The sequence below is a fragment of the Passer domesticus genome, chromosome 9, assembly GCF_036417665.1.
Source record: "Passer domesticus isolate bPasDom1 chromosome 9, bPasDom1.hap1, whole genome shotgun sequence".
NCBI lineage: Eukaryota > Metazoa > Chordata > Aves > Passeriformes > Passeridae > Passer > Passer domesticus.
In genome coordinates, this window is record NC_087482.1 from 14,145,596 (window position 1) to 14,159,633 (window position 14,038).

Here is a 14,038-nt window from a genome sequence, read left to right on the forward strand (position 1 = left end):
TGCCATGGGAGCTGGCCTTTTGTGCAGCATCCAAGGTAGGAGTTGGTGAGGTCGTCCCTGCAGACACGCCTGTAACACAACAGCCACAGAAGCTTCTGTCACCTGGTTCTTACCAGTCAGTCACACATTACGCCTTGGTGGGACAGTGAGAACATACCTGCAGAATGCTCAGAGGGCTTCACAACTTCAGAGCGCCAGGCTAATGGAGAATCCTTCCCAGCATCCCAGTCTGGAAGCAAACCAAGATGAGAACTGTTTCCATTGTGTGCCAGGGCTGGCTCTGGCCCTGGGCTGGCGGCAGGGCTCCCGCTCGGGGCTGCTCCTGTGCCTTGGGCCTCTGGGCACTCAGGGCCAGCTCCGCAGCAGCTGCAGCGCCAGGGACGTTGCTGCACCAGTCCCGTTTCCCCGGGGCTCTGAACCAGCTCCAGAGGCCTGGAAGCCCAGGCGCCTCCAGCTTTGGCTGCTGCCGGGCCGGGCAAGGGCAGGCCCTGGGGGAAGAGCTGCTGCCACAGAGCCCCGGCCAGGCCTGAGCCCGGCACAGCAATTACCTGCTGTGCCTGTGCCCGTGTCTGCCATCGCCTTCCTTCCTGCAGCAGGGGCTCGCACCGAAGATGGAGTGCTTCCTTCAAGAAATACCACCTTCCACTGAAGCACTATGTCCATCTCTTGACAAAGGAAGGGAGACAGCTGCATCAGATGGAGCTGTTTCCCACTTGGGTGGTGGCATCAGAGGTAATATTTGTGAAATTTATGGAGCAGGAAAATGGCCAGGTTACAGTGGCATGATGAGAGCACTTCCACCTCCAAACAGCCACCCTTTTCCTAATCAGCAGGGCTGGATAGAGTGGGGGATCTCACGGTGTGTTACAGTTTGGGCATGGCCTGTCAGCTGATGCCAAATAACTTCCGTCAGAGGCTGGGCAGAAGCTGCAGCCAGGCCAGGCTGGGAAACAGCCCTGCAGGGCGTGAAAGCAGCAGCGGGGCAGCAAGGCTGCCATGGATCCCTTCCCACTGTGCCGGGCACGGCGTGTCCAGATGTGCAGCCAAAGCCCCCGGCTGCTGAGTCCCAGGGGAAGCATGAGAGAAATGCACCCACCTTCTCTTGTCTGCAGGGGTTCCTTCAGCTCTTGCCTCATCTGTTTGGATGGTTCCAGGGATTTCTTATCTGTTGTATCTTGGATTTTCCCTGTTGGAGTACCTTAGAGAAAAATATTTCCATTTCCCAGGAATGGATCCCAGAAAAGCAGGGCTCAGCCTGTGGGGTCAGCAGGGACACACTACTCACCCCTGAGATGGGAGCTGGGCTTGAGTGCAGCATCCAAGGTAGCAGCTGGAGAAGCTGGAGAAGTCTTCCCTCTAGACACATCTGTAACACAACAGCCACAGAAGCTTCTGTCACCTGGTGCCTGCCCGCTTGTCTACAATTCTTCCTTGGTGGCACACTGAGAACATACCTGCAGGAGGCTCCAAGGGCTTCAAAACTTTATTCATCCAAGCTGATGGAGAAGCCTTCCCAGCACCCTCATCTACAATGCAGCACAGATGAGAACATTTTCCAGTGTGTGCTGGGATCTCTTTCTGCCACAGGGAACTGGGCACTGCCAGGGAGTCGGGTAAGGCCATGGGAGCCAGATGTGAATAGAGATGGCCAAAGCTGCCCAGGGGCCTGGGGAGCTCTGGGCTGGCTCCTGGTCACTCTCCACACTCTTTCCCTGCCCTCAGCAACATCCCTGGGAGGGGTGGCTGCAGCAGTGCAGGGACCTGGAACTCTCCCCCTCACACACAGAAGAAATCCTCCCTAAAGCCCTGGGGAAAACTGCAGCAGGCAGTGCCACAGCTATCCATCCTGCCCTCCCTCTGTCCCTCCTGCCCTCCTTCTGTGGGGAAACCCCCCAGATCCCAAGGGCAAACAGCCAGGCCCTCTCAGGACACACTGGAGCCTTGCTCTCCCCCTCTGTCCTTTCCCCACCGTGGGCACCCCATGCAGTCACTGCCAGGTTTCAGGACATGTCTCCCATGGAGGGACCCCAGCAGGACTGCTCAGTGCCCTGCGCCTGCTCGGGATAATTCCCCTGGGCTGTGCCGCTCTAGTCCAGGCTGTGCCCGCACTGCCAAACAGCAGAGAGGACAGCTCAAGCCTCAGCAGGGCTCAGGCCCAGAGGCACAGCAATTACCTCCTGTGCCTGTGCCTGGCATGGCCTCCCTTCCTGGAGGTGAGGCTGGCTTGCAACCACTGCTTCCTCCGGGAAATGCTTCTTTCTCCGCAGGCTCTCCTTTCATTTCTGGAGAATGGAAAAGAGACAGCTGGATCAGATGAAAACATTCCTGACTGGGAATGGGGAAGGGGACAATTTCAGGAGGCATCACTTGTGAAAGGAATGCATAAGGATCAGAAAACACCCAGGATTTTGGGACAACCCAAGGCTGCTTCCTTCCCCAAACAGCCCCAACATCTGATCTGCCTGGACACCAGGAAATTGCAGGGGATCTGAGGGTGGGCATGGCCTGTGGTGCAATTGGGGCTGTCTGCCAGCTGATGCCAAATGCCTTCCTGCAGAGGCTGGGCAGAAGCTGCAGCCAGGCCAGGCTGGGAAACAGCCCTGCAGGGCGTGAAAGCAGCAGCAAGGCAGCGAGGCTGCCATGGATCCCTTCCAGCTGTGCCGGGCACGGCGTGTCCAGATGTGCAGCCAAAGCCCCTGGCTGCTGAGTCCCAGGGGAAGCATGAGGGAAATGCACCCACCTTGTTTTCTCTGCAGATGTTCCTTCAGCATTTGCCACATGATTTCTAATGGGTCCTGGAATTTCCTGCCTGCCATGTCTTTGGTCTCTCCTGTCAGAGGACCTTAAGAGAAAGTAGTTCCATTTCCCAGGAATGGACCCCACAAAAGCAGGGCTCAGCCTGAGGGGTCAGCAGGGACACACTACTCACCCCTGCCATGGGAGCTGGCCTTTTGTGCAGCATCCAAGGTAGGAGTTGGTGAGGTCGTCCCTGCAGACACGCCTGTAACACAACAGCCACAGAAGCTTCTGTCACCTGGTTCTTACCAGTCAGTCAAACATTACGCCTTGGTGGGACAGTGAGAACATACCTGCAGAATGCTCAGAGGGCTTCACAACTTCAGAGCGCCAGGCTAATGGAGAATCCTTCCCAGCATCCCAGTCTGGAAGCAAACCAAGATGAGAACTGTTTCCATTGTGTGCCAGGGCTGGCTCTGGCCCTGGGCTGGCGGCAGGGCTCCCGCTCGGGGCTGCTCCTGTGCCTTGGGCCTCTGGGCACTCAGGGCCAGCTCCGCAGCAGCTGCAGCGCCAGGGACGTTGCTGCACCAGTCCCGTTTCCCCGGGGCTCTGAACCAGCTCCAGAGGCCTGGAAGCCCAGGCGCCTCCAGCTTTGGCTGCTGCCGGGCCGAGCAAGGGCAGGCCCTGGGGGAAGAGCTGCTGCCACAGAGCCCCGGCCAGGCCTGAGCCCGGCACAGCAATTACCTGCTGTGCCTGTGCCCGTGTCTGCCATCGCCTTCCTTCCTGCAGCAGGGGCTCGCACCGAAGATGGAGTGCTTCCTTCAAGAAATACCACCTTCCACTGAAGCACTATGTCCATCTCTTGACAAAGGAAGGGAGACAGCTGCATCAGATGGAGCTGTTTCCCACTTGGGTGGTGGCATCAGAGGTAATATTTGTGAAATTTATGGAGCAGGAAAATGGCCAGGTTACAGTGGCATGATGAGAGCACTTCCACCTCCAAACAGCCACCCTTTTCCTAATCAGCAGGGCTGGATAGAGTGGGGGATCTCACGGTGTGTTACAGTTTGGGCATGGCCTGTCAGCTGATGCCAAATAACTTCCGGCAGAGGCTGGGCAGAAGCTGCAGCCAGGCCAGGCTGGGAAACAGCCCTGCAGGGCGTGAAAGCAGCAGCGGGGCAGCAAGGCTGCCATGGATCCCTTCCCACTGTGCCGGGCACGGCGTGTCCAGATGTGCAGCCAAAGCCCCCGGCTGCTGACTCCCAGGGGAAGCATGAGGGAAATGCACCCACCTTCTCTTGTCTGCAGGGGTTCCTTCAGCTCTTGCCTCATCTGTTTGGATGGTTCCAGGGATTTCTTATCTGTTGTATCTTGGATTTTCCCTGTTGGAGTACCTTAGAGAAAAATATTTCCATTTCCCAGGAATGGATCCCAGAAAAGCAGGGCTCAGCCTGTGGGGTCAGCAGGGACACACTACTCACCCCTGAGATGGGAGCTGGGCTTGAGTGCAGCATCCAAGGTAGCAGCTGGAGAAGCTGGAGAAGTCCTCCCTCTAGACACATCTGTAACACAACAGCCACAGAAGCTTCTGTCACCTGGTGCCTGCCCGCTTGTCTACAATTCTTCCTTGGTGGCACACTGAGAACATACCTGCAGGAGGCTCCAAGGGCTTCAAAACTTTATTCATCCAAGCTGATGGAGAAGCCTTCCCAGCACCCTCATCTACAATGCAGCACAGATGAGAACATTTTCCAGTGTGTGCTGGGATCTCTTTCTGCCACAGGGAACTGGGCACTGCCAGGGAGTCGGGTAAGGCCATGGGAGCCAGATGTGAATAGACATGGCCAAAGCTACCCAGGGGCCTGGGGAGCTCTGGGCTGGCTCCTGGTCACTCTCCACACTCTTTCCCTGTCCTCAGCAACATCCCTGGGAGGGGTGGCTGCAGCAGTGCAGGGACCTGGGACTCTCCCCCTCACACACAGAAGAAATCCTCCCTAAAGCCCTGGGGAAAACTGCAGCAGGCAGTGCCACAGCTATCCATCCTGCCCTCCCTCTGTCCCTCCTGCCCTCCTTCTGTGGGGAAACCCCCCAGATCCCAAGGGCAAACAGCCAGGCCCTCTCAGGACACACTGCAGCCTTGCTCTCCCCCTCTGTCCTTTCCCCACCGTGGGCACCCCATGCAGTCACTGCCAGGTTTCAGGACATGTCTCCCATGGAGGGACCCCAGCAGGACTGCTCAGTGCCCTGAGCCTGCTCGGGATAATTCCCCTGGGCTGTGCTGCTCTAGTCCAGGCTGTGCCCGCACTGCCAAACAGCAGAGAGGACAGCTCAAGCCTCAGCAGGGCTCAGGCCCAGAGGCACAGCAATTACCTCCTGTGCCTGTGCCTGGCATGGCCTCCCTTCCTGCAGCTGAGGCTGGCATACAACCACTGCTTCTTCCGGGAAATGCTTCTTTCTCCGCAGGCTCTCCTTTCATTTCTGGAGAATGGAAAAGAGACAGCTGGATCAGATGAAAACATTCCTGACTGGGAATGGGGAAGGGGACAATTTCAGGAGGCATCACTTATGAAAGGAATGCATAAGGATCAGAAAACACCCAGGATTTTGGGACAACCCAAGGCTGCTTCCTTCCCCAAACAGCCCCAACATCTGATCTGCCTGGACACCCGTAAATTGCAGGGGATCTGAGGGTGGGCATGGCCTGTGGTGCATTTGGGGCTGTCTGTCAGCTGATGCCAAATGCCTTCCTGCAGAGGCTGGGCAGAAGCTGCAGCCAGGACAGGCTGGGAAACAGCCCTGCAGGGCGTGAAAGCAGCAGCGGGGCAGCGAGGCTGCCATGGATCCCTTCCCGCTGTGCCGGGCACGGCGTGTCCAGATGTGCAGCCAAAGCCCCCGGCTGCTGAGTCCCAGGGGAAGCATGAGGGAAATGCACTCACCTTGTCTTCTCTGCAGACGTTCCTTCAGCATTTGCCACATGATTTCTAATGGGTCCTGGAATTTCCTGCCTGCCATGTCTTTGGTCTCTCCTGTCAGAGGACCTTAAGAGAAAGTAGTTCCATTTCCCAGGAATGGACCCCACAAAAGCAGGGCTCAGCCTGAGGGGTCAGCAGGGACACACTACTCACCCCTGCCATGGGAGCTGGCCTTTTGTGCAGCATCCAAGGTAGGAGTTGGTGAGGTCGTCCCTGCAGACACGCCTGTAACACAACAGCCACAGAAGCTTCTGTCACCTGGTTCTTACCAGTCAGTCACACATTACGCCTTGGTGGGACAGTGAGAACATACCTGCAGAATGCTCAGAGGGCTTCACAACTTCAGAGCGCCAGGCTAATGGAGAATCCTTCCCAGCATCCCAGTCTGGAAGCAAACCAAGATGAGAACTGTTTCCATTGTGTGCCAGGGCTGGCTCTGGCCCTGGGCTGGCGGCAGGGCTCCCGCTCGGGGCTGCTCCTGTGCCTTGGGCCTCTGGGCACTCAGGGCCAGCTCCGCAGCAGCTGCAGCGCCAGGGACGTTGCTGCACCAGTCCCGTTTCCCCGGGGCTCTGAACCAGCTCCCGAGGCCTGGAAGCCCAGGCGCCTCCAGCTTTGGCTGCTGCCGGGCCGAGCAAGGGCAGGCCCTGGGGGAAGAGCTGCTGCCACACAGCCCCGGCCAGGCCTGAGCCCGGCACAGCAATTACCTGCTGTGCCTGTGCCCGTGTCTGCCATCGCCTTCCTTCCTGCAGCAGGGGCTCGCACCGAAGATGGAGTGCTTCCTTCAAGAAATACCACCTTCCACTGAAGCATTATGTCCATCTCTTGACAAAGGAAGGGAGACAGCTGCATCAGATGGAGCTGTTTCCCACTTGGGTGGTGGCATCAGAGGTAATATTTGTGAAATTTATGGAGCAGGAAAATGGCCAGGTTACAGTGGCATGATGAGAGCACTTCCACCTCCAAACAGCCACCCTTTTCCTAATCAGCAGGGCTGGATATAGTGGGGGATCTCACGGTGTGTTACAGTTTGGGCATGGCCTGTCAGCTGATGCCAAATAACTTCCGTCAGAGGCTGGGCAGAAGCTGCAGCCAGGCCAGGCTGGGAAACAGCCCTGCAGGGCGTGAAAGCAGCAGCGGGGCAGCAAGGCTGCCATGGATCCCTTCCCACTGTGCCGGGCACGGCGTGTCCAGATGTGCAGCCAAAGCCCCCGGCTGCTGACTCCCAGGGGAAGCATGAGGGAAATGCACCCACCTTCTCTTGTCTGCAGGGGTTCCTTCAGCTCTTGCCTCATCTGTTTGGATGGTTCCAGGGATTTCTTATCTGTTGTATCTTGGATTTTCCCTGTTGGAGTACCTTAGAGAAAAATATTTCCATTTCCCAGGAATGGATCCCAGAAAAGCAGGGCTCAGCCTGTGGGGTCAGCAGGGACACACTACTCACCCCTGAGATGGGAGCTGGGCTTGAGTGCAGCATCCAAGGTAGCAGCTGGAGAAGCTGGAGAAGTCTTCCCTCTAGACACATCTGTAACACAACAGCCACAGAAGCTTCTGTCACCTGGTGCCTGCCCGCTTGTCTACAATTCTTCCTTGGTGGCACACTGAGAACATACCTGCAGGAGGCTCCAAGGGCTTCAAAACTTTATTCATCCAAGCTGATGGAGAAGCCTTCCCAGCACCCTCATCTACAATGCAGCACAGATGAGAACATTTTCCAGTGTGTGCTGGGATCTCTTTCTGCCACAGGGAACTGGGCACTGCCAGGGAGTCGGGTAAGGCCATGGGAGCCAGATGTGAATAGACATGGCCAAAGCTGCCCAGGGGCCTGGGGAGCTCTGGGCTGGCTCCTGGTCACTCTCCACACTCTTTCCCTGCCCTCAGCAACATCCCTGGGAGGGGTGGCTGCAGCAGTGCAGGGACCTGGAACTCTCCCCCTCACACACAGAAGAAATCCTCCCTAAAGCATGGGGGAAAACTGCAGCAGGCAGTGCCACAGCTATCCATCCTGCCCTCCCTCTGTCCCTCCTGCCCTCCTTCTGTGGGGAAACCCCCCAGATCCCAAGGGCAAACAGCCAGGCCCTCTCAGGACACACTGGAGCCTTGCTCTCCCCCTCTGTCCTTTCCCCACCGTGGGCACCCCATGCAGTCACTGCCAGGTTTCAGGACATGTCTCCCATGGAGGGACCCCAGCAGGACTGCTCAGTGCCCTGAGCCTGCTCGGGATAATTCCCCTGGGCTGTGCCGCTCTAGTCCAGGCTGTGCCCGCACTGCCAAACAGCAGAGAGGACAGCTCAAGCCTCAGCAGGGCTCAGGCCCAGAGGCACAGCAATTACCTCCTGTGCCTGTGCCTGGCATGGCCTCCCTTCCTGCAGCTGAGGCTGGCATACAACCACTGCTTCTTCCGGGAAATGCTTCTTTCTCCGCAGGCTCTCCTTTCATTTCTGGAGAATGGAAAAGAGACAGCTGGATCAGATGAAAACATTCCTGACTGGGAATGGGGAAGGGGACAATTTCAGGAGGCATCACTTGTGAAAGGAATGCATAAGGATCAGAAAACACCCAGGATTTTGGGACAACCCAAGGCTGCTTCCTTCCCCAAACAGCCCCAACATCTGAACTGCCTGGACACCAGGAAATTGCAGGGCATCTGAGGGTGGGCATGGCCTGTGGTGCATTTGGGGCTGTCTGTCAGCTGATGCCAAATGCCTTCCTGCAGAGGCAGGGCAGAAGCTGCAGCCAGGCCAGGCTGGCAAACAGCCCTGCAGGGCGTGAAAGCAGCAGCGGGGCAGCAAGGCTGCCATGGATCCCTTCCTGCTGTGCCGGGCACGGCGTGTCCAGATGTGCAGCCAAAGCCCCTGGCTGCTGAGTCCCAGGAGCAGCATGAGGGAAATGCACCCACCTTGTCTTCTCTGCAGACGTTCCTTTAGCATTTGCCACATGATTTCTAATGGGTCCTGGAATTTCCTGCCTGCCATGTCTTTGGTCTCTCCTGTCAGAGGACCTTAAGAGAAAGTAGTTCCATTTCCCAGGAATGGACCCCACAAAAGCAGGGCTCAGCCTGAGGGGTCAGCAGGGACACACTACTCACCCCTGCCATGGGAGCTGGCCTTTTGTGCAGCATCCAAGGTAGGAGTTGGTGAGGTCGTCCCTGCAGACACGCCTGTAACACAACAGCCACAGAAGCTTCTCTCACCTGGTTCTTACCAGTCAGTCACACATTACGCCTTGGTGGGACAGTGAGAACATACCTGCAGAATGCTCAGAGGGCTTCACAACTTCAGAGCGCCAGGCTAATGGAGAATCCTTCCCAGCATCCCAGTCTGGAAGCAAACCAAGATGAGAACTGTTTCCATTGTGTGCCAGGGCTGGCTCTGGCCCTGGGCTGGCGGCAGGGCTCCCGCTCGGGGCTGCTCCTGTGCCTTGGGCCTCTGGGCACTCAGGGCCAGCTCCGCAGCAGCTGCAGCGCCAGGGACGTTGCTGCACCAGTCCCGTTTCCCCGGGGCTCTGAACCAGCTCCAGAGGCCTGGAAGCCCAGGCGCCTCCAGCTTTGGCTGCTGCCGGGCCGGGCAAGGGCAGGCCCTGGGGGAAGAGCTGCTGCCACACAGCCCCGGCCAGGGCTGAGCCCGGCACAGCAATTACCTGCTGTGCCTGTGCCCGTGTCTGGCTTTGCCTTCCTTCCTGCAGCAGGGGCTGGCACAGAAGATGGAGTGCTTCCTTCAAGAAATACCACCTTCCACTGAAGCACTATGTCCATCTCTTGACAAAGGAAGGGAGACAGCTGCATCAGATGGAGCTGTTTCCCACTTGGGTGGTGGCATCAGAGGTAATATTTGTGAAATTTATGGAGCAGGAAAATGGCCAGGTTACAGTGGCATGATGAGAGCACTTCCACCACCAAACAGCCACCCTTTTCCTAATCTGCAGGGCTGGATATAGTGGGGGATCTCAGGGTGTGTTACAGTTTGGGCATGGCCTGTCAGCTGATGCCAAACGCCTTCCTGCAGAGGCTGGGCAGAAGCTGCAGCCAGGCCAGGCCGGGAAACAGCCCTGCAGGGCGTGAAAGCAGCAGCGGGGCAGCGAGGCTGCCATGGATCCCTTCCCACTGTGCCGGGCACGGCGTGTCCAGATGTGCAGCCAACGCCCCCGGCTGCTGAGTCCCAGGAGCAGCATGAGGGAAATGCACCCACCTTGTCTTCTCTGCAGACGTTCCTTCAGCATTTGCCACATGATTTCTAATGGGTCCTGGAATTTCCTGCCTGCCATGTCTTTGGTCTTTCCTGTCAGAGGACCTTAAGAGAAAGTAGTTCCATTTCCCAGGAATGGACCCCACAAAAGCAGGGCTCAGCCTGAGGGGTCAGCAGGGACACACTACTCACCCCTGCCATGGGAGCTGGGCTTTTGTGCAGCATCCAAGGTAGGAGTTGGTGAGGTCGTCCCTGCAGACACGCCTGTAACACAACAGCCACAGAAGCTTCTGTCACCTGGTTCTTACCAGTCAGTCAACCATTACGCCTTGGTGGGACAGTGAGAACATACCTGCAGAATGCTCAGAGGGCTTCACAACTTCAGAGCGCCAGGCTAATGGAGAATCCTTCCCAGCATCCCAGTCTGGAAGCAAACCAAGATGAGAACTGTTTCCATTGTGTGCCAGGGCTGGCTCTGGCCCTGGGCTGGCGGCAGGGCTCCTGCTCGGGGCTGCTCCTGTGCCTTGGGCCTCTGGGCACTCAGGGCCAGCTCCGCAGCAGCTGCAGCGCCAGGGACGTTGCTGCACCAGTCCCGTTTCCCCGGGGCTCTGAACCAGCACCAGAGGCCTGGAAGCCCAGGCGCCTCCAGCTTTGGCTGCTGCCGGGCCGGGCAAGGGCAGGCCCTGGGGGAAGAGCTGCTGCCACACAGCCCCGGCCAGGGCTGAGCCCGGCACAGCAATTACCTGCTGTGCCTGTGCCCGTGTCTGCCATCGCCTTCCTTCCTGCAGCAGGGGCTGGCACCGAAGATGGAGTGCTTCATTCAAGAAATACCACCTTCCACTGAAGTACTATGTCCATCTCTTGACAAAGGAAGGGAGACAGCTGCATCAGATGGAGCTGTTTCCCACTTGGGTGGTGGCATCAGAGGTAATATTTGTGAAATTTATGGAGCAGGAAAATGGCCAGGTTACAGTGGCATGATGAGAGCACTTCCACCTCCAAACAGCCACCCTTTTCCTAATCTGCAGGGCTGGATATAGTGGGGGATCTCAGGGTGTGTTACAGTTTGGGCATGGCCTGTCAGCTGATGCCAAATAACTTCCTGCAGAGGCTGGGCAGAAGCTGCAGCCAGGCCAGGCTGGGAAACAGCCCTGCAGGGCGTGAAAGCAGCAGCGGGGCAGCAAGGCTGCCATGGATCCCTTCCCACTGTGCCGGGCACGGCGTGTCCAGATGTGCAGCCAAAGCCCCCGGCTGCTGACTCCCAGGAGCAGCATGAGGGAAATGCACCCACCTTGTCTTCTCTGCAGACGTTCCTTCAGCATTTGCCACATGATTTCTAATGGGTCCTGGAATTTCCTGCCTGCCATGTCTTTGGTCTCTCCTGTCCGAGGACCTTAAGAGAAAGTAGTTCCATTTCCCAGGAATGGACCCCACAAAAGCAGGACTCAGCCTGAGGGGTCAGCAGGGACACACTACTCACCCCTGCCATGGGAGCTGGCCTTTTGTGCAGCATCCAAGGTAGGAGTTGGTGAGGTCGTCCCTGCAGACACGCCTGTAACACAACAGCCACAGAAGCTTCTGTCACCTGGTTCTTACCAGTCAGTCAAACATTACGCCTTGGTGGGACAGTGAGAACATACCTGCAGAATGCTCAGAGTGCTTCACAACTTCAGAGCGCCAGGCTAATGGAGAATCCTTCCCAGCATCCCAGTCTGGAAGCAAACCAAGATGAGAACTGTTTCCATTGTGTGCCAGGGCTGGCTCTGGCCCCGGGCTGGCGGCAGGGCTCCCGCTCGGGGCTGCTCCTGTGCCTTGGGCCTCTGGGCACTCAGGGCCAGCTCCGCAGCAGCTGCAGCGCCAGGGACGTTGCTGCAGCAGTCCCGTTTCCCCAGGGATCTGAACCAGCTCCAGAGGCCTGGAAGCCGAGGCGCCTCCAGCTTTGGCTGCTGCCGGGCCAGGCAAGGGCAGGCCCTGGGGGAAGAGCTGCTGCCACACAGCCCCGGCCAGGCCTGAGCCCGGCACAGCAATTACCTGCTGTGCCTGTGCCCGTGTCTGCCATCGCCTTCCTTCCTGCAGCAGGGGCTGGCACCGAAGATGGAGTGCTTCCTTCAAGAAATACCACCTTCCACTGAAGCACTATGTCCATCTCTTGACAAAGGAAGGGAGACAGCTGCATCAGATGGAGCTGTTTCCCACTTGGGTGGTGGCATCAGAGGTAATATTTGTGAAATTTATGGAGCAGGAAAATGGCCAGGTTACAGTGGCATGATGAGAGCACTTCCACCTCCAAACAGCCACCCTTTTCCTAATCTGCAGGGCTGGATATAGTGGGGGATCTCAGGGTGTGTTACAGTTTGGGCATGGCCTGTCAGCTGATGCCCAATAACTTCCGGCAGAGGCTGGGCAGAAGCTGCAGCCAGGCCAGGCTGGGAAGCAGCCCTGCAGGGCGTGAAAGCAGCAGTGGGGCAGCGAGGCTGCCATGGATCCCTTCCCACTGTGCCAGGCACTGCGTGTCCAGATGTGCAGCCAAAGCCCCCGGCTGCTGACTCCCAGGGGAAGCATGAGGGAAATGCACCCACCTTCTCTTGTCTGCAGGGGTTCCTTCAGCTCTTGCCTCATCTGTTTGGATGGTTCCAGGGATATCTTATCTGTTGTATCTTGGATTTTCCCTGTTGGAGTACCTTAGACAAAAATATTTCCATTTGCCAGGAATGGATCCCAGAAAAGCAGGGTTCAGCCTGTGAGGTCAGCAGGGACACACTACTCACCCCTGAGATGGGTGCTGGGCTTGAGTGCAGCATCCAAGGTAGCAGCTGGAGAAGCTGGAGAAGTCTTCCCTGTAGACACATCTGTAACACAACAGCCACAGAAGCTTCTGTCACCTGGTGCCTGCCCGCTTGTCTACAATTCTTCCTTGGTGGCACACTGAGAACATACCTGCAGGAGGCTCCAAGGGCTTCAAAACTTTATTCATCCAAGCTGATGGAGAAGCCTTCCCAGCACCCTCATCTACAATGCAGCACAGATGAGAACATTTTCCAGTGTGTGCTGGGATCTCTTTCTGCCACAGGGAACTGGGCACTGCCAGGGAGTCGGGTAAGGCCATGGGAGCCAGATGTGAATAGACATGGCCAAAGCTGCCCAGGGGCCTGGGGAGCTCTGGGCTGGCTCCTGGTCACTCTCCACACTCTTTCCCTGCCCTCAGCAACATCCCTGGGAGGGGTGGCTGCCGCAGTGCAGGGACCTGGGACTCTCCCCCTCACACACAGAAGAAATCCTCCCTAAAGCATGGGGGAAAACTGCAGCAGGCAGTGCCACAGCTATCCATCCTGCCCTCCCTCTGTCCCTCCTGCCCTCCTTCTGTGGGGAAACCCCCCAGATCCCAAGGGCAAACAGCCAGGCCCTCTCAGGACACACTGGAGCCTTGCTCTCCCCCTCTGTCCTTTCCCCACCGTGGGCACCCCGTGCAGTCGCTGCCAGGTTTCAGGACATGTCTCCCATGGAGGGACCCCGGCAGGACTGCTCAGTGCCCTGAGCCTGCTCGGGATAATTCCCCTGGGCTGTGCTGCTCTAGTCCAGGCTGTGCCCGCACTGCCAAGCAGCAGAGAGGGCAGCTCAAGCCTCAGCAGGGCTCAGGCCCAGAGGCACAGCAATTACCTCCTGTGTCTGTGCCTGGCATGGCCTCCCTTCCTGCAGCAGAGGCTGGCATGGAAGCACTGCTTCCTCGGGGAAATGCTTCCTTCTGCACAGGCTCTCCTTTGATTTCTGGAGAACGGAAGAGGCACAGCTGGATCAGATGGAGCTGTTCCCCAGTGGGGAGGTGTAGGAGAGTGCCCCCCTAATGACAGAGTGGCAAAGGTAGCCTTTGTCCCCCAAAAAAGGAAAGAAGTCCAGAAGTTTCTCCCAATGATCAGGTGAAAAGCCACCTCGTAAGACCCCAGGGGCTTCACTAAAAACTCTGGGTCACCTAATTGGATAGTAGCCAAAAAGTCCCGCCTGACCCATCAGGTAGAAAAGGGGAGGACAAAAGGACCACGAGTCTTTTGTGAAGGTGTTTATACCAGTGGCAGACTGCTGTACCTGCATCGGATTTTTCGGTTTGTCATTTTGCCTTTTATTAAACCTTTTTGTTTCTAACACTGCAGCAGA

General features: G+C 57.5%; 2 long non-coding RNA genes across 2 annotated transcripts; both read right to left on the reverse strand.

Annotated features, from left to right (window-relative positions):
• Positions 1–8,638: 8,638 nt before the first annotated feature.
• Positions 8,639–9,459, reverse strand: LOC135307479 (uncharacterized). Its single transcript, XR_010368203.1, has 4 exons — positions 9,345–9,459; positions 8,954–9,025; positions 8,794–8,865; positions 8,639–8,706 (listed from the first exon to the last, which is right to left on the reverse strand). It is a non-coding gene; the product is annotated as an uncharacterized LOC135307479 (long non-coding RNA).
• A 2,467-nt stretch (positions 9,460–11,926) lies between these two features.
• LOC135307446 (uncharacterized) lies at positions 11,927–12,746 on the reverse strand. Its single transcript, XR_010368166.1, has 3 exons — positions 12,658–12,746; positions 12,469–12,570; positions 11,927–12,037 (listed from the first exon to the last, which is right to left on the reverse strand). It is a non-coding gene; the product is annotated as an uncharacterized LOC135307446 (long non-coding RNA).
• Between the last annotated feature and the right edge of the window lie 1,292 nt (positions 12,747–14,038).